This window comes from Cibotium barometz, chromosome 25, assembly GCF_041138505.1.
Source record: "Cibotium barometz isolate CiBa-2024 chromosome 25, ASM4113850v1, whole genome shotgun sequence".
NCBI classification, from domain to species: Eukaryota; Viridiplantae; Streptophyta; class Polypodiopsida; order Cyatheales; family Cibotiaceae; genus Cibotium; species Cibotium barometz.
This window is the reverse complement of record NC_141070.1, coordinates 33557107-33576163: the sequence shown is the minus strand read 5'-3', so window position 1 is coordinate 33576163 and position 19057 is coordinate 33557107.

Below are 19057 nucleotides of genomic sequence, written 5' to 3'. Positions count from 1 at the left end.
AGGCTTACACCCTGTCATGCCATACTTTGCCAACATATCCAATGCTGGCGCTGTACTAACCAAGTACCTGCATGATCTTTCACCACTTCAATTCCAAGGAAGTATCTCAACTCACCAAGATCTTTCATGTCAAATTGCCCACTCAAAGCTTTCTTGACATGCATCACATTTGCACCATGATCACCTGTGATAATCAAATCATCCAGATAGATGACTAGTAAAACAATCCCATGCTGTGTCTTCTTCACATAGAGTGAAGAATCTGCTGTAGAAATCTGAAAACCAAGTGAGATAAGATATCTGCTCATCTTATCACTCCAAGCACGAGGTGCTTGCTTTAGACCATACAATGCCTTTTTCAACCTGCATACGTGAGTGGGATATCTAGGGTGTACATACCCTTCTGGCTGTGCCATGTATACTTCCTCTTGTAGATCTCCATTCAGAAATGCATTCTTGACATCCATCTGATGCATTTCCCAGCCATTAGCTGCAGCCATAGCAATGACTGCTCTCACTGTGCCCATCTTAGCCACTGGACTAAACGTCTCATCATAATCCAATCCTTGGGTCTGTGCATAACCCTTTGCTACCAATCTTGCCTTATGTCTTTCAATAGAACCATCAGATTTGCACTTCACTTTGTAAACCCATTTACATCCAATAACATTCTTGTCCTTTGGTAGTGCAACCAAGTCCCATGTATCATTATGGACCAATGCGTCCATCTCCACATCCATTGCTTTTTCCCATGTTGAAAGAACGGTAGAGGAGGAGGAGACACACACACAACAGGAGCAAACCCTAAAGTATATTACAAACCCTAACCATAGAGGGAAGCCATGTCCACTCTCACACAAAGCATAATACACTAATCCATAATCCACACAATACACAATGAGTTGTGTCCACACTCTACTAACCCTAGCTAATGTCCACACACTATGACCAGCTGGACACGCGGTCATTTATGCCTCACACATGTTCCTACCTAATCTGCCAGCACATTGCATAGCTGGCTCACACTGACATCGAGCTTGAATCTCAACACTTGTCACTTGCTTTAAATTCCTTGAGCTTTCTGGCATGAGGCTTATGGTCCTCTCTTTTTCTTTTCCCCTTATCCAACGGGGCAGCCCTATCTGCATGGGCTCTATGGGCCATCATGGAAGTTTCATGAAGCACGGTGGCATGTGCTTCACGAACCTGAGAATAAGATGCATGTGACCTTCCTGCATAAGGCAATGTCTCTCCATGAGACAACTCACTAGGCAAGGCTCTTCTAGTGGCAGACTTGTCACCCCCTCCATGGGATACATGCTTTGAATACATGTGACCATCATACCCTCCATGAGCACTAGTATACATATACCTGTCAGCCTTTGTGCCTTGTGGAGGAGAAGATGCATGACGCGAGGTGGCTATCATCTCTTCCCTTTGCATAAATGACCTCAACCTTTGAGATGCGGGATCTCCATGCTTCAAGCGAGGTGGATTTCTGAATTTCAGCTCTCCATCTTCCCCCTCTTTGATGTCACCTTTGCGGAGGAGGTAGGAAAGTGCCAACTCCCTTGGCTTCTTGCCCACTTCTCGTGCCATGGACTCAAAAGTCATGTCTACCATTGCATCTGCTTTCCTTGCTTCAATGGCACTTTGCACATGGGGATCTTCATGCAAAAATTTCAGCTCTTGCTCTTGTGCCTGCAAAAGCTTTCTCATATGCTCCAATTCAGCCCTCATTGCATCAAGCTCTTCTTCTTGCATAACTGTCTTTCCACGAGACAGTTGTCCCCTTGAATCACTATCATTCACCCTCTCAAGGGGCTTGTGCCTTCCCTCTAAAGCATCAGAACCACGCGAGGCACTTGATGGGCCCCTCGAATTAGGCACTTCCAAAGGGTTGCCTTGGCTGTCCATTGTGTTAAGTGTGCTAGAAGCAGGGTGTCCAATACACAGGTTTATTTTCTCACTAAGAAGAGGGAAATAACCGTGCTCTGATACCAATGAAACCGAGTGGGAATAGACTCCGTTGGACACCCACACGCGTAATAGCACAACTTAAATTTCACAATATAAATGAACAACTCAATAACAACTGAAAACTGAAATGAAATGAAATGTTGATCAATGGACACCAGCATTGGGGCCGGAACGGGCCGACCCCCCCTCAATATATGATATGTTATTGGGAGTATTTAAAAGAAACAATGCTCCATGGGTTCAATGAACCAGATGATGTCCATGTACAACTGAGATGAAAACAGTTACCAAATAAGTTCTAGGACCACGCACAAACAGGCGCTCCCGTACTAACGCCTGGCTCTCCTGATCTCGGCACCCATGGACCGTGGTTCTCCAGAAGCTTGGACTACCTGGCACCGAACGGGTGTTAACAGCAGAGAGTATCCCTTATAAGTTTTACATCAAAGACCTTTGCTTAAATCTCCATCCACCTACCTTGCAAAATAATGGATATGGCCTTCAGAAGTAGTAGGCACCCACGTATGAAAGGAGAGTCTTTATTACTGCCGTTCTGCCAGCCCGCAGGTGAGAGAGTCACTTGTAGCTCGCTAGTGGGAGAACAAATATTAGAGGCGCCTAAGTGTAGCTGCATAGGGGATAGAGAAGGACACCTGGGCACCTGCTGCTGGCAAGAGAGAGGAGTCCTGTGCGCAACCGCCTGCTAGGTGGAGAGGGTGGCGTCTGGGTGTAGCCGCCTGCTGGCCATAGAGGAGCGAAGTCTGTGCGCAGCCGCCAGCAAAGCGGAGAGGGTGGTGTCTGGGTGCAACCGCCTGCTAGCCAGAGAGGAGAGAAGTCCGTGCGCAGCCGCCTGCCAGAGAGGAGGGAAGTCCGTGCGCAGCCACCTACAGGACAAGAGAGGACAACCACCTTACAGAGCAAGGTGGAGGAGGTGGCGTCTAGGCGCAGCCGCCTGCTGGCCAAAGAGCAGTGATATCTGTGCACAGCCGCCTGCTGGCCAGAGAGTGGCGTCTGGGCGCAGTCGCCTACTACTGGCCAAAGAGTGGCGTCTGGGCGCAGCCGCCTGCTGGCCAGAGAGGAGTGGGAGGACCCGCAAGGCAAGAGCACAGCCAGAGAGGAGTGGGAGGACCCGCAAGGCAAGAGCACAGCCGCCTGCTGGCCAGAGAGGAGTGGGAGGACCCGCAAGGCAAGAGTGGCGTCTGGGCGCAGCCGCCTGCTGTGACCAAGAGCAAGGTCGCCTATATGTAAGCGATGGATAGGTCGCCTGTGCAGTCAGATCTGGCCCAAGGTGGCGTCTGCATAGCCGTCTATAAGCAAGAGGAGGATCACCCATGAATGATGGAAAGGGCACACGTCCGGCCCCCCTAGCTTGCATGGAGGCGGCGAGTTCCCAAAGGTTCCAAGGTGGGGGGTGGGTAGGTGGCCACGCACCCACCCCCACTCACATGAGGGGTTCCCTTTCCCAGCTTGACTCAAACGTGGGTGCCCAAAATGGGTGCCCACCCTTCTAAAAGTACCATGAAATATTGGGAAAGGTGCCCACTCATCATTAATGAGTGTGAAACTGCACAACCTTATAAAAAACAAAGGTTAAAAAGAATACTAAGAAATAAATAAATGCAATACACTTACCACCTGTTCACACGCAATAAAACTCGTCAGAAGACAAAGCAAACTTCACGACTCATTGGCAAGCATCCCCGCTCAGTAAGTGGCACGACAAACAAGCAAACACAAGAATACAAGTCATGCGAAAACAGTTCCAAACATGCAAAACATGAATGCATGTGCAAACAGTATCATGGACATATCTCCCATTCATGGAACAAGTACTAAACATTTCTGTCGGGCACAATAATGGCACGACAGAAAACATAAATCCCGGTCTTCCTATGGAGTGACAGTCCCATAGGTAAGACACAGATCCAAGCACGAGCCTCCCTATGGAGTGACAATCCCATAGGCAAGACACGACACAAATACTGGCTCTTCCATGGCGTGACAATCCCATGGATAGGACACAGTCTCCAGGTCATACACAGGTGGCACCAGTCTGGCTCCCGTCCATATGACACCATCCTGCTAACACACGGGTGGCACCATTCTAGTTCCCGTCCATGTTATGCAAAAAAAAATACTGGCCCCTTCACGAGACACCAGCAAGTGAACGAGACACAAATCTGGAGATGGACCAAATGGTCGGCCAATTGGTGACAGTAACTCGCGGTGCCCAGGAGACTAGAGCCTTATACACACTTGTTGATACTATCAATGCATATTAAAACATTTAAACATGGCCACAACCTTAACACATATCCATCATCACTTTGCATAAAACATAAAAGCTGGACAAAACATCCACAAATGCTGAAAATGGAGCTTGCACGTGTGACACTGGATAGAGGCCGGAATGGGCCGACCCCCCTACCCCCCCCCTTTGGAGTATTTTATTACCCAAGGAGAATAATATCATGTACAAGCTTTGAGGGCCTTACTCTCCCCACGGGAGATGCCAGATTATCCATATACAAATGCCATAACACAGCCCAACACGAGGCAACCAAGCCAGAACATAGGCTGTAGAGATGCCGAGCCAACAACATAATCCATATACCTCTAATGGCTGGTACAATAGGTACAATGGCTGGTACAGTCGGTACGATGGCTGGTACAGTAGGTACAGTGATTGGTACAGTAGGTACAATGGCTGGTACAGTAGGTACAGAAGTTGGTACAATTGGTATAATGGGTGGTATAGCAAGTACGACAAGTACAAGGACTGATACAGCCAGTACAATGGCTGGTATAGTAGGTACAAAGGCTGGTACAACAAGTACAATGGCTAGAAATCATAATAAATGATTAAATACCCTTGCCTTCAGTATTTCTTTGCGATGAAAGCCTCCAAAACAGTCCCCAACAGCCGGTATTCTTCATGGGCAGCCTTCAAGAGAGAGAGAGAAAGAGAGTAGCCATCATTAGGGAAGCCTTCAACGGTGGTAGAGGCTAGTGTGCAGCAAGAGAGCCTCTATTAATGAAGAGAGAGGGCTCCAATTTATAGATTTGGGCCTCCCATGAGCTAAAATGGCAAGAGAAGGCTACAATGACAAGTGGAGAGCCACACAATAGCTGAAGTGACAAGTGTGAGGCCACTTGTCTCACTTTGATCCACTTTCTAACAAGTGTCAGGCCACTTGTCTCACTTTGGTCCACTTTCTTGCCACATGTCCCAATCTAAGAGATGGGTCCTTCCATAAACTTTATCTTTAAAAATATCCCAACTGGTAGACATTCTGTCATAGGCACTTTGCCAACTCTTGGTATCTGCTCAATTCCAGATGTAATGATGCGAATAGAATTTCCATTGGAGTCGGGCCAAAAATAGCAACTTTCCTAAATTTTAGGAATGTGGTCCTTGTATTCAAGGATAATCCCCCATTCCCAAAGCTTGTACTTTCCAAATATTTAGACATCCTGGAGTCCTTTCATACTGGGAAATGTCCAAGCTTGTAAACCTAAGTCGATCATCTCAAACTCCTTTGACAAGGCAGCCTTCGTCAGAGCTATGTGCTCCACATGACCGCTAGTGAGAATAAGATCATCTACATAAAGGATAATCAAAGTGACCATACCGTGTTCCCAAAAGGGATACAAGTTAGGATCTGCAACAACTGATCTCTGAAAACCAAGAAGGAATCAATCTTCTGATTCCAAGCCCTGGGAGCCTGCTTAAGACCATACAAGGCCTTCCATAACCTGTAAACCATCCCCTTTGATCCCGGAACCTCAAAGCTTAGAGGTTGCTAAACATACACCTCCTCCTGCAAGTCACCATTAAGGAACGTAGATTTTACATCCATCTAATACACCGGCCAACCGTTGAGAAGAGGTAAGGGCAAGAAATGTCCGAATCGTGGTCATCCTTTCGGTGCAAAGGTATCCTCATAGTCGATGCCAAGGCACTAAGCATAGCCCTTAGCCACAAGTCTGGCCTTGTGCTTGTCCACCGACCCATCAGACATATACTTGGTCTTATAGACCCACTTGACACCAATGACGGACTATTTTGATGGCCTCGCAACCAATTCCCAAGTGTTATTCTTCTCAATGGCTTCAAGTTCCACTTGCATGATTTCCTCCAAATCTCCTAGGAAAGAGCTTCCTTAACGGAAGTGGGCTCTTTGTCCCGAGAACGATACGAGCCATCAAAGCATAGTTCACCTGTAACAACTCCTCTGATTGACTTTTATCACGAACTCTATGCAATCTTCGAGGTCCATCCTCTATGGTCCACTCGGAGGGATACTCTGTAACACCCAACTCCCAAATGGTGTCTAACAACCACTTTGGAGATGTGCCTCCTGCTGCTCCTGGGGCTCATCTCCAGCCTCAAGGTCAACCTCTACAACTGACTGAGGCTAGCCAGCTAGAACAATAACCTAGGAGTCATCCTCAGACTCATCTGGTTCTCCAAGATGTGGTGACTCATCAACAATGGAAGCTGGAACATGCTCATCAAAGAAAAAATCCTTGCTGACAACAACCTCGTTCCGCTCTAGGTCATATAACCTGTAGCCTTTGGAAAGAGAGTTATATCCCACAAATACAAGCGTCTCAGACTTTGAGTAAAGCTTCCCCCTCTACTTCTTTGGAATGTGAACATAGACATCACTCCCAAAAACACTAAAATGGGAGACATCTGGTTACCTGCCAAAATAAGCTGTCATCTTTGGTATTGAAGTCGTCGAAGATTGGTTGAGGGTATGGACAGCCGTAGCGCTCAACTTAAAGGCGAACTTGTATTGGCCAGCTCCCGCTTGATGCCATGCTCCGCACAAAACCGCACAAAAGCATTAGAAGAGAACTCTCCTCCTTTGTCAGCCCGAAGAGTCTTTACCTGCAATCCAAACTCCTTCTCCACCATAACATGCCACTCCTTGAATCGTGCAAAGGCTTGGTCCTTCTAAGAAAGAAAATAAACCTATGTAAACCTGCTACAATCATCCACAAGCAACATAAAGTACAAAGAACCTCCCAAAGATGGGGTCTGCATAGGTCCACACAAATCAGTGTGTACCAACTCCAAAAGTTTCAAAGCCCACCTAGTAGCCTGCTTCAGAGAAGATTCCTTGTGCTGCTTACTATGAATGCAAGAACTACAGTATCCCTGTCTATTACCAACATCTCACAAGCCATATGATGTTAAGCGCAAACGCACATTGATTAGCCCTTGAGCTAGTCATAACATCGTGACAATAGACACTTGGGTGTCATTGGGACAACCTAAACTCATCCCTACAAGCAATAGTCTTGCAAGAAGAGCCAATGGACAAAACATTGAAGTTCCAGGTTACGTTAGATACACAACTCAAACAATCGATGGCAATATGGAATTTACATTCCATGTTACCCTAGATTCCCTTGAGTATGATGTCGTTCTTGGCGAAACTTGGGTAGATGAATCATTATATTCACTAGATGAATCCATGCAAACGGTCACCTTGAACACTCTTGCAAGCACTGTAAAATTGCTATTACGGGAGGAAGAAACCTTACAGGAGCTAGAACTTCCAACATATCTTACTGAAAAGATTCCTAGGATTCTGGTTAGATTGGAAATTGCAAATAAAATCACCACAGCTCAAGCACAGCTTTACCCAACACGACAACACAATCTCATGACCCTCGAGCTATGGGATTTCTTAGGTAAACCAACACTCACGGCACATCCTGAGAAAGGATTACCTTTACAGCCCGCCACCCCACAACAGCGCATCCACATTCCAGTGGCCAAAACAGAAATGCCACAAATCACCAAGTTGAGTACTTGTCAAAGAAGAGAGTACTGAGAGTTTGTAAATCCCATTCTCCACTCTGCCTTCCCAAACAACCTGGCCTGTTGCTTTGTCCCGGAGAACAACATAATGCTCATCAAACTCCACCCATATGCCAGCCTTGCAAACCTCATGCACTGACAAAAGATGAAAACCAAGATCTAGGACATATAGAACTTAGGAGGAATGCTTCCCCCTTTGCCATCGGGAATAATCTCCAACCTTCCCTCACTGTGAATCGGGATAGTGGAGTTGTCACCAATGAAGATGTGACCTGTCTACCGTCGAAGATCCTGTAATAACTCTTGGGAAGGAGTCATGTGCCTAGAAGCACCACTATCGAGAATCCACTCCCGAGTATCCGTGGTGGCGGGATGAGCCCAACTGCCTCCCAGCTCAAAGAAGATGAAGCATCGGTGTCCATAATCTCAAGTGCACAAAAGCTAGAGTCTTTGCAGCTGCAAAACTGAAGAATCAGCACTCTTCTCGGTACTCCGTTGAGGACACTTCCTCCAATAGTGACCCTTCTGGCCACAATGGTTACAGGTCCACTCGGCCTTCAAAGCATCACGCTCTGAGTCGGGCTTCTTCTCAGAAGACTTCTCCGATTAAGACTTCCCTTTGCCCTTTTTGTTGTTGTTGTTGTGGCCTTTCAACCGTTGGCCAGTCAAGGCCTCAAAACCTCCACCCTCTAGAGGGTTCGTAAACCACTCTTCCTAGTCCAAGACCATGGACACAAGCTCCTCCCAGGTGATGGTGCTGAGCCTCCCACTGGTGATCAAAGAGGAATAGAAAGCTGAATACTGCGAGGTCAGATGAGACAACAAAGTGATGGCCATGTCCTCTGAAGATATCTTCTTCCCAGCCTGAAGAACCTCCTGCTAAAGAGCCTTGAGCTTGTTGATGTGCTCCCGCATCATCGAAGACTTTGCAAGATTCATCCCTCGCATCTGTACTTCCAAGGAAATCCGCTTAATGGGTGATACCCTGTTATACAAAGAAGCCAAGTGCTGCCAAATCCCTCGGGCCAGCGTCATGTGTTTGATATGATTAATCACCTGGGGTGTGCAATTAAGGAAGATGAAAGAACGCACATGGGCATTGACACGATCCCATAACTTAGCCTAAGCCCCAATTTGTACCCAAGAACTCGACTCATTTCCTGAGGAGTCTTACTTTCCTGCATTTCCTAGTAGAAGGTAAAATCTCCCCGTCCTCCAACTCTGGCCGTGGAACACCAACCACAATGAAATTAGTTAAGTCATAAGACTCCAAGACAAACTCCATCATTACCTTCCATATGCCATAGTTGGTCCCGTCCAACTGTCAATCCACCGAGAATGTGGGGAGTGTGGGGATCTTCACATGCTTCTCAGCCATCTCAAGAAAATCTGCCATCTCAAGAGTTCACAAGGTCTTGTGAAGGGAGGGTGGGTGGGAAAAAAAATGAAGAAGAGGCTGCAAACACTATGCAAGGTGGCTGTCCAACAGTGATGACCGCCTTCTACCAGTTCTCCAAGTCCCGAACAACCCAAGAATTCTCTAATCAGCACCAAAATGTTAGCATATTCATCCCCAAATTTTGCCCATGTATGGTGTCCCCTTTTGATCCCTTTTATGGCCCTTGGTTGTGGGCTGGCCACCCCTATTTTTCCCCTCTTTCTCTGCATTTTCTTGGTATTTTTCCCAGGTCGGGTGACTTATCTCTAGTCGGCCAGCTCTTGTTTGTCCAGTCAGCCAGTTGCTTTGTTCCAGTCGGCCAGCCCTCATGACCTATATATAGGTGGGCTAGCCTCTTCATTTTTTATATAGTTTGGTTGTCTTTTGTATCCCTCACTTATGAGACCTTTTATGTCTCTTGCTAGTGACCGCTTCATTGCACTAGTGTGCTAATTTGAGAAGTGCAAGAGAGAGAGAGATATGAAGAAACTAATGAGCACTCTTTCATGGTATCATCGCTCTAGGTTCAGAGTTACTCTGTTGTCCTAGTTTCTCCTCAGCCTTGAGCACCTTCTCTTCTGCGTTTTTCTTCTCAGTTCTGCTGCTGGTCGGCTTGCCTCTTCCAAGCACTTCTCCATTGCAGTTTGTGGTCATCCTTCTTCAATTTTCAACCCCCCGAGATTCTTGTACACCTGTCGGCTGCTCTGTTTCAAGGCAGCAACACTGTTTGTGCTGCATTTTTTCCTCTACAGGTGTTTTTTGCAGAAGTTGGTTTTCTGATTTGAGAATTGGTGGCATCCGCGGTACCTATGGAGGACACTTCTTCTTCTGAGATTGTGCGTTTTTCTTGAGGAGAGCCCAAGTTACAATGAGGACTTTCCTAGTTGATGCCTTTCCCTCTTGCACCTTCTTACAGCATATTCCTGTAACGTACCCATCTTCACTAATAAAGAAATGTCCATGTAATTATGAGTTTTTATGGTATAAATATCAATGATTTTATTATTTGAGTCATTTCTACTTAGAATCTTCAAATTCTGAGCCCAAATTTGGAATCTGCGCGCGATTTTACCCTAATATAGGATTTTACAGCATCCAAAACGGACACCGGATCAAGCCTATACGCTAATTTTAATCATTTTAGTTAAAAAACGACGACCTTTAAACCTTAATAAATACACGACCGCATGTCCGATTGACGAACGGTCTGAACCCCTGCGACCAGGAGAACCTCCCGGACAAAAAATTTTTCGCCCCCCGGGGCGGTCCGGCACGCAAATCGAGGTGGGCGTCCCAAATTTGGGTACCCCGCCCCAAAATTTGGTCCGTACACACTTACTAGGACGCCCGTACAATGGCCGCCCAAGAACCAAAGGACGGCCGCCCACTGTATGGTCCACGCGCACCCAGACCGGATAAGGTACATGCGTACCACTCCTTTCACAGACAACCGACACCGTACCTTTCCCGTAGACCCATGCAGGATTCATAGCCTTTGAAGGTACACCGTCCTTTCGTCCCTGCTTTGCGCAGCGCCCGTACCCTCACCCCTCAGCTATATAAACCCCCGGGGTGCTCCTCAGTCGGCACGCATTTCTGTGTAGCGTATGCCCTGTTGTGCTGCCGTCCGTACCGCCGTAGCATACTTGCTGCAAGTATAGCCGCCCTTGCAGCCACCCCTCTCACACCCCCTCATTTGGCTCTTTTCAGATAAGCCAATTTTCCTCCATCCCCCTCTTGCTAGAGGCCAGTGTCCTTAACTCTTCTCCCCCCCTCCCCCCCCCGTGTGAATAGACTTACAGAGAGGCTTGCAGCAACCCCTCCCAGCCCTCTCCACGTTTTTGCCTTTGGCCTTAAGGACATCTCACAATTCCCCCCCCCCCATTTGCGTAGACTTTAGTAAGGGATTTTTGGCTCAAGCAAGGGTTCGTGCGCCATATTCTTTTGCTCATACGGTGAGCAAACGAGCTCGGAATTCAGATCCGACTGAAGCGTTTCGATCGTAGCAGCGAGCTCTACAAGGCGACGCCTAAGATGGCCTCATCCCGGAGACGGCAAAATATTGCCTCAAGAGGCGCACGTAACAACGAGATGGAGGGAGATGCGCCCAATGCGGCTCCGGTCCTCCCTTTTCAAGTCCCTCAAGGAAACGGTGGCCAGGTTAGCTTGGTTAATTTTCAAAAGAAGAGAATTTTCCTTAAATTAGTATTAATGAATGGTGTTTTTTTTTCTTTTAAAATGAGGACATAAAAGTTATATGAAATTACGAATTATGTGATGTTGTTTTCGATAAATTGCGTTGAAATTGCTATCTTCATGAATTGTGAATGCTATACTTAGAAAATTGCATTGAAGTTGTTATCTTTGGAATTCGAGATTTCTTTTGGCTTCAACGCTAACTCCGTTCCGTGCTTGTGTAGCCGGGCGGCGTCATTAGCAAAGCCCGGGAATGGCCCAAGATATCCCTCATACCTTTGGGAGAATAAGGATCGCCGATTGAGGCGAGAGATTATGAGGCTGCCTAGTTCTGAGGGCCCAGGCTAGTGCGGTAAATAAGCCCACCCTAGTGCGCAGACATCCCTCTGAGGGGCGGGAGGATCGAGCGATGGAGCCTGAGAGGGCGACAGGCCGACTTGAGTCCTCGCGAGTGGCCGACGATGAGGTGTATGGTCCCGTAGGGTTTTGCCCAAAGGCTGGAAGGCCGAATTCTAGATCATCGGCAGAATAAGAATAAGAGAGCCGGATTGGCTTGTATGGAACTGGATTCATGTATAAACTTTTTATATAATTGCATCTTGTCTTTGGTATGATTGTATTGTGTAAGAAGGCTGTTATAACGAACCTTGTGAAGAAGGGTCCTAATTAAGGAATATGTATATTTATGTCAAACAGTGTGGTAGTATTAATTAGAAAACAAATTAATGTGTGAGTAGGGTGGAAAGTGGGAGGATGGAATGCCTTGACGGCACCATCCTATGGATGGGTGGACCCGATTAGTCGGGTAGCTTTCCAATAGATTAAGTGAAAGCCCTACGTTAGATAGTTAGGTTCTTGGGCAACTCTATTCTAGAAAACTAGGTCAGCGGCTGTGCCTTACATAAGATGAGGAAAAAAGCGTTGTCTCTAGACATCAAGTCTAGTAGTTGCCCAATTTTTGATCAATTGCCCTATGGGTGATTTGATGTTTAGGAAATCACGCTCCCCCTGCGGGATAGAGCTAGGTCATACCTATGAATCGTATCCTTGAATCTCTATAGGGTCAAGGTGTCGATGAATAGGAAATTTTTCCCAAGATAAGACTTAGCGGACTATCTTAAGTGTTTCTCCCATTTTTAAAGGGAGGAACCTTACAATTGGTATCAGAGCAAGTTTGGCTCCTAGGAATTACAGTTTAAGGACTATTTTGTAATAAATGTTTTACCTAACATAATGCTAATTAGTAAAGACATCCTACTAAAACAAATAAATTAAATCGATGTTTGAATGATTGTAGGAAGAGGAAGATGCCTACTCCAAATTTCTAGTTTTCCAATGCATCTTCGAGACTGCTAGTCACTCCTCGAATTTCGAGTTCCGCGACACCATGGTGCAGATATTAGAGAAGATATCCCTCCCTCATTTCTCTCGTATTCAGAGAGGATGGGGTAGAGATTTCTGGAGTCGTGGGCCGAGATACTTCATCATCCGAGCAGATCAGATTGGGAACCTTACCACCGACCTTAAGCGGATTTGTTGGATTGAGAAGCTGAAGATGATCCGCTTATTTTGGTTCGTCGGTACCCCCAGGGCCGACACCTCGGTGACTATAGATGGGGTTCGCATACCTCAGGATCGTTGGGTGTATGACAAAGTGATGCAGGTCTTACCTGCTGATAGAGTAGCAGTGTTGGGGCCTACCCCAATCCAGAGTTTACCACCCTTACCATCAGTTTTTAGAGTCTTAGAAACTACAGCGGAACCCCCATATTTCACATATGTGGACCGCTCTACCCTTATGTCACAGTGAAGCCTAGGAATTTCCCTTGATGTCAAATAAGACTAATTATATTAGTCTTAGATCTTTGTAATAAAACTTGTCCTTGTAAATATTTGGAAATAAAATAATTTCAATGGTTTTTCTCTCCAAAAATTAAGCGTTGTGCAAACATGAATCTTGTAATCTTAAAAATTGTTTTTACGATGATGGCCAGGATGACCACCCTCCACTTCCCAATGCGCTTTATACCGATACCCAGGAGAACAAGCTCCTGCTTAAGCAAATGCAACCTCCCTCCTTTAAAGGAGAAGGTTCAAACCGAGCATTCTCAAACGTGGGAAGACATCAAGCAGGCAGTGAAGGAAAGATATCTTCCTCCATCCCATGAATCCATAAAGATGAATGAGTTCTTTAGTCTTAGACAGTGCAGCTTAACTCTTGAGGACTACTATTCCAAATTCATTACCCTTCGAAAGTATGCCCCAGCTATGACTACTTCCCAGCAAGTGGCTCGTTTGTGCCAAGGGCTAAATGAACCCCTAGATTCCCGCCTTGAAGCAATGAGGCCAAGCACATTACAGGATGCTCTCATATGAGCTAAGCCCCTTGTGAAAGAAATGAAGGCTAACAAACCGAAGAATCAAAAGAGATCTTACCCTGAGGAAAACCTTACAGATCAACCCTACAAGAAACCTCAACAGAATTTTCCCTACTACAACAGAGGGCGACAAGGCAACTCTTTTGCCCCCCGCTCGTATGCTGCTTCTTCCAGAGAAGGCCCTCTGTGTTTTGAGTGCAATGAGCCGGGACACTTTAGAGCCAACTGTCCCAAGATGGCAACATCATTTCCCCAAGGTAACAGAGGAAATCAAGGCCGTGGAACCCCTACCCACCAAGGTGCAAGAGGCAGTGGTCGTGGCAGAGGCCGCGGAGGAACAGTTGCTAGAACTGCCTGTGTTATAAGTGAAGAACCAACCTTGGAAGAGGCTGAAGAAGAGCGCGCCACCGTCCATGCGGCAGTAGAACACCAAGGTCCGAATAAACAATTTGGTGTAATCCAAGCCCCCGCCACTCATCACGGTAAGCCATTTCAGCTTTTGATTGATTGTGGCAGTACCCATTCATTCCTTTCTCCTAGGTGCTTGCAAAAATTAAACTTGAGTCAAAAATCAGCTAGAAAAATGATTGTAGAGTTAGCCAGTGGGAAAGAAGTAGTATCTCGCCACTCTATAGGAAACCTTGATTTTGAGCTGGTGGGTAATGAGCAAACTCATGGTCACTTTAGAGTCTTGCCACTAGGAATCCTTGGGATGGACTGGTTAATTGCAAACAAAGCTAGCATTCATTGTAACCAGGGGAGTATCACTTTTGAAAATGAGCATGGCCAAGTAATATCTGTTCAGGGAATCACAGGAAAACCTAAGTCTAGGGTAGTCAAGGCAAAACATCTTCTCAAGGGGACACGTAAGGGTCAGCAAGTTTTCTTAGTCAAACTCAACAAAGTCATTGAACCTAGTATGGAGACAGAACCCTCTTGGCTCCAAGAATTCTCTGACATCTTCCCCGACGAGCTTACAGGGTTACCGCCTCCTCGAGAAGTCGACCATGAAATCGAGGTGATCCCTGGAGCTCAACCCGTCTCAAAAACTCCCTATAAAATGTCCCTTCCTGAAGCCATTGAACTTAAGGAGCAACTTTCCCAACTCATTGAACAAGGATTTGTATGCCCCAGTAGCTCTCCGTGGGGAGCACCTGTTCTTTTCCAAAAAAAGAAGGACAGGACTCTCCGCCTCTGCATGGATTATCGAGGGCTAAATCAAGTCACTGTCAAGAATAAGTATCCTATCCCTCGCATCGATGAACTTCTTGACAGGCTTCATGGGGCCAAAGTCTTCTCAAAAATAGATTTGAGGTCTGGTTACTATCAGATCAAAGTCAAGGAAGCAGATATACCCAAAACAGCCTTTAATACCCGTTATGGCTACTATGAGTTTACTGTAATGTCATTCGGGTTAACCAATGCTCCTGCAACCTTCAACCGCCTAATGCAAGATATATTCCGCCCGTACTTGGATGAGTTTGTGCTTGTTTTCTTTGATGACATCCTAATCTACTCCAAATCAATGGAAGAGCATGAGGAGCATGTGCGTAGAGTTCTGCAATTGCTGCGCAGACACAAACTCTATGCCAAGAAGAGCAAATGTACCTTCTTTACTCATCAAATTGAGTATCTTGGATTCATCGTCTCCAAAGACGGCATCTCAATAAACCCCGCCAAGGTCAAGGATATTCTAGAATGGCCACCCCCTAAATCAGTTCGTGAAGTTCGTGGGTTCTTGGGAATCACGGGTTGGTATAGGATTTTTATCAAAGATTATGCCTTGGTAGCTGCACCCTTGACAGATCTTCTTAAGAAGGATTGCAAAATAGTGTGGCTGCCAATCCATCAAAACAGCTTTGATCAGCTGAAAGTCATTATTACTTCTGCCCCAGTCTTAAAGCTTCCTGATTTCTCCAAGGAATTTGAAGTGGTTACCGATGCTAGTAGTCTAGCACTTGGTGGTGTCTTAGGCCAAGAAGGAAGACCAGTCGCTTATACTTCCCGCAAGCTGAAGCAATATGAAGCAAACTATGCCACCCATGATTTGGAACTCTTAGCAGTTGTTCATTGCCTCAAATTATGGAGACATTATCTCTTGGGAGGCAAATTCCAGCTTGTAACTGACCACAAAAGTCTAAAGTGGATCTTCACCCAGCCTAACCTCAACATGCGGCAAAGGAGATGGATTGAAATTCTACAAGAATATGATTTCCACATCAAATTCCGCCCTGGGAAAAGATAATGTGGTAGCTGATGCACTTAGCCGCAAATCTTTCTTGAATGCAATTTCAATGCCAAATAATCCCATACTGGTCAAGGTGGTAGAAGTCTCCTCTCATGACCCAGATTATCAGAAGATGATAAAGTTAGTAGAAGAAGGGGGACATTCGGAGAAAGAGAAGAATCTAATCAAGGGATACTCCACTCATGAAGGAAGCCTCTACTTCAATCACAGGCTATGTATCCCTAAGGATCCTGCTTTAAAGAAACTAATCCTCCATGAAGCTCATGATAGCCCTGTTGCTGCAGGACACCCAGGTTATGCAAAAACATTAAATGCGGTAAGAAGGAGCTTTCATTGGGCAGGCTTGAAAAATGATGTGCTTCGGTACTTGAAACAGTGTCTCTCATGCCAAAGGATCAAGGCTGAAAGGGTCAAGATGCCTGGAAAGCTTCAACCCTTAGATATTTCCCAAATGAAGTGGGAGTGCATTAGTATGGATTTTGTCACAAGTCTCCCCATTGTTCAAGGAGGATATGACTCCATTCTAGTATTAGTGGACTTACTTACCAAAGTAGCTCACCTTATACCAGTATGGATTTTGTCACAAGTCTCCCCACTGTTCAAGGAGGATATGACTCCATTCTAGTAGTAGTGGACTTACTTACCAAAGTAGCTCACCTTATGCCAGCAAAAAAGACCTTCAAAGCTTCTGATGTTGCTCGAATATTCATCAAGGAAGTCCTCAAACTTCATGGTCTCCCAAAAAGGATAGTAAGTGATCGGGATTTTGACTTCACCTCAAAATTCTGGCAGTCTCTATTTCAAGCTCTGGGGACTCAACTTTGCTTTAGCACAGCTTATCATCCAGAGACCGATGGCCAGACTGAGAGAGTCAATCAAGTAATTGAAGACATTCTCAGAGCATACTGTGGACGGGAACCCAGAAGGTGGATTCAATACCTTCCTCTGGTAGAATTTGCCTACAATGCGTCTTATCATCAAAGCATAGGAATGTCACCATTCAAAGCACTCTATGGGCAAGAATGCTTGTCTCCTCTAAATTTCTCTGATCCGACCATAAGAGTTGAGGCATCGAGGAAAATGCTCGAAGAGATGGAGGAACAAACCAAGGCTATCCACAAAAGGATATTAAAGCTGCCCAAGATCGACAAAAGCATTATGCTGACAACAAGAGGTCTGAAAGGATCTTCAAGGAAGGAGACAAAGTTCTTCTACGAGTGCGACCCAAACGAAGTTCTCTATCACTTGGGAAATATAAGAAGCTCAGCCCTAGGTATTGTTTTTAAACCTTAATAAATACACGACCGCATGTCCGATTGACGAACGGTCTGAACCCCTGCGACCAGGAGAACCTCCCGGACAAAAAAAATTTTCGTCCCCCGAGGCGGTCCGGTATGCAAATTGAGGCGGGCGTCCCAACTTTGGGTACCCCGCCCCAAAATTTGGTCCGTACACACTTACTAGGGCGCCCGTACAATGGCCGCCCAAGAACCAAAGGACGGCCGCCCACTGTATGGTCCACGCGCACCCTTAGGTGGACACCCAGACCGGATAAGGTACATGCGTATCACTCCTTTCACAGACAACCGACACCATACCTTTCCCGTAGACCCATGCATGCCACTGATCCATAGCCTTTGAAGGTACACCGTCCTTTCGTCCCTGCTTTGCGCAGCGCCCGTACCCTCACCCCTCAGCTATATAAACCCCCGGGGTGCTCCTTAGTCGGCACGCATTTCTGTGTAGCGTATGCCCTGTTGTGCTGCCGTCCGTACCGCCGTAGCGTACTTGCTGCAAGTACAGCCGCCCTTGCAGCCACCCCTCTCACACCCCCTCATTTGGCTCTTTTCAGATAAGCCAATTTTCCTTGCTAGAGGCGAGTGTCCTTAACTCTTCTCCTCCCCCCCGTGTGAATAGACTTACAGAGAGGCTTGCAGCAACCCCTCCCAGCCCTCTCCACGTTTTTGCCTTTGGCCTTAAGGACATCTCACAATTCCCCCCCCCCCCATTTGCGTAGACTTTAGTAAGGGATTTTTGGCTCAAGCAAGGGTTCGTGCGCCATATTCTTTTGCTCATACGGTGAGCAAACGAGCTCGGAATTCAGATCCGACTGAAGCGTTTCGATCGCAGCAGCGAGCTCTACAAGGCGACACCTAAGATGGCCTCATCCCGGAGACGGCAAAATATTGCCTCAAGAGGCGCACGTAACAACGAGATGGAGGGAGATGCGCCCAATGCGGCTCCGGTCCTCCCTTTTCAAGTCCCTCAAGGAAACGGTGGCCAGGTTAGCTTGGTTAATTTTCAAAAGAAGAGAATTTTCCTTAAATTAGTATTAATGAATGGTGTTTTTTTTCCTTTTAAAATGAGGACATAAAAGTTATATGAAATTACGAATTATGTGATGTTGTTTTCGATAAATTGCTATCTTCATGAATTGTGAATGCTATACTTAGAAAATTGCATTGAAGTTGTTATCTTTGGAATTCGAGATTTCTTTTGGCTTCAACGCTAACTCCGTTCCGTGCTTGTGTAGCTGGGCGGCGTCATTAGCAAAGCCCGGGAATGGCCAAAGGTATCCCTCATACCTTTGGGAGAATAAGGATCGCCGATTGAGGCGAGAGATTATGAGGCTGCCTAATTCTGAGGGCCCACGCTAGTGCGGTAAATAAGCCCACCCTAGTGCGCAGACATCCCTCTGAGGGGCGGGAGGATCGAGCGATGGAGCCTGAGAGGGCGACAGGCCGGCTTGAGTCCTCGCCAGCGGCGGCCGACGATGAGGTGTATGGTCCCGTAGGGTTTTGCCCAGCATGTAGAGGCTGGAAGGCCGAATTCTAGATCATCGGCAGAATAAGAATAAGAGAGCCGGATTGGCTTGTATGGAACTGGATTCATGTATAAACTTTTTATATAATTGCATCTTGTCTTTGGTATGATTGTATTGTGTAAGAAGGCTGTTATAACGAACCTTGTGAAGAAGGGTC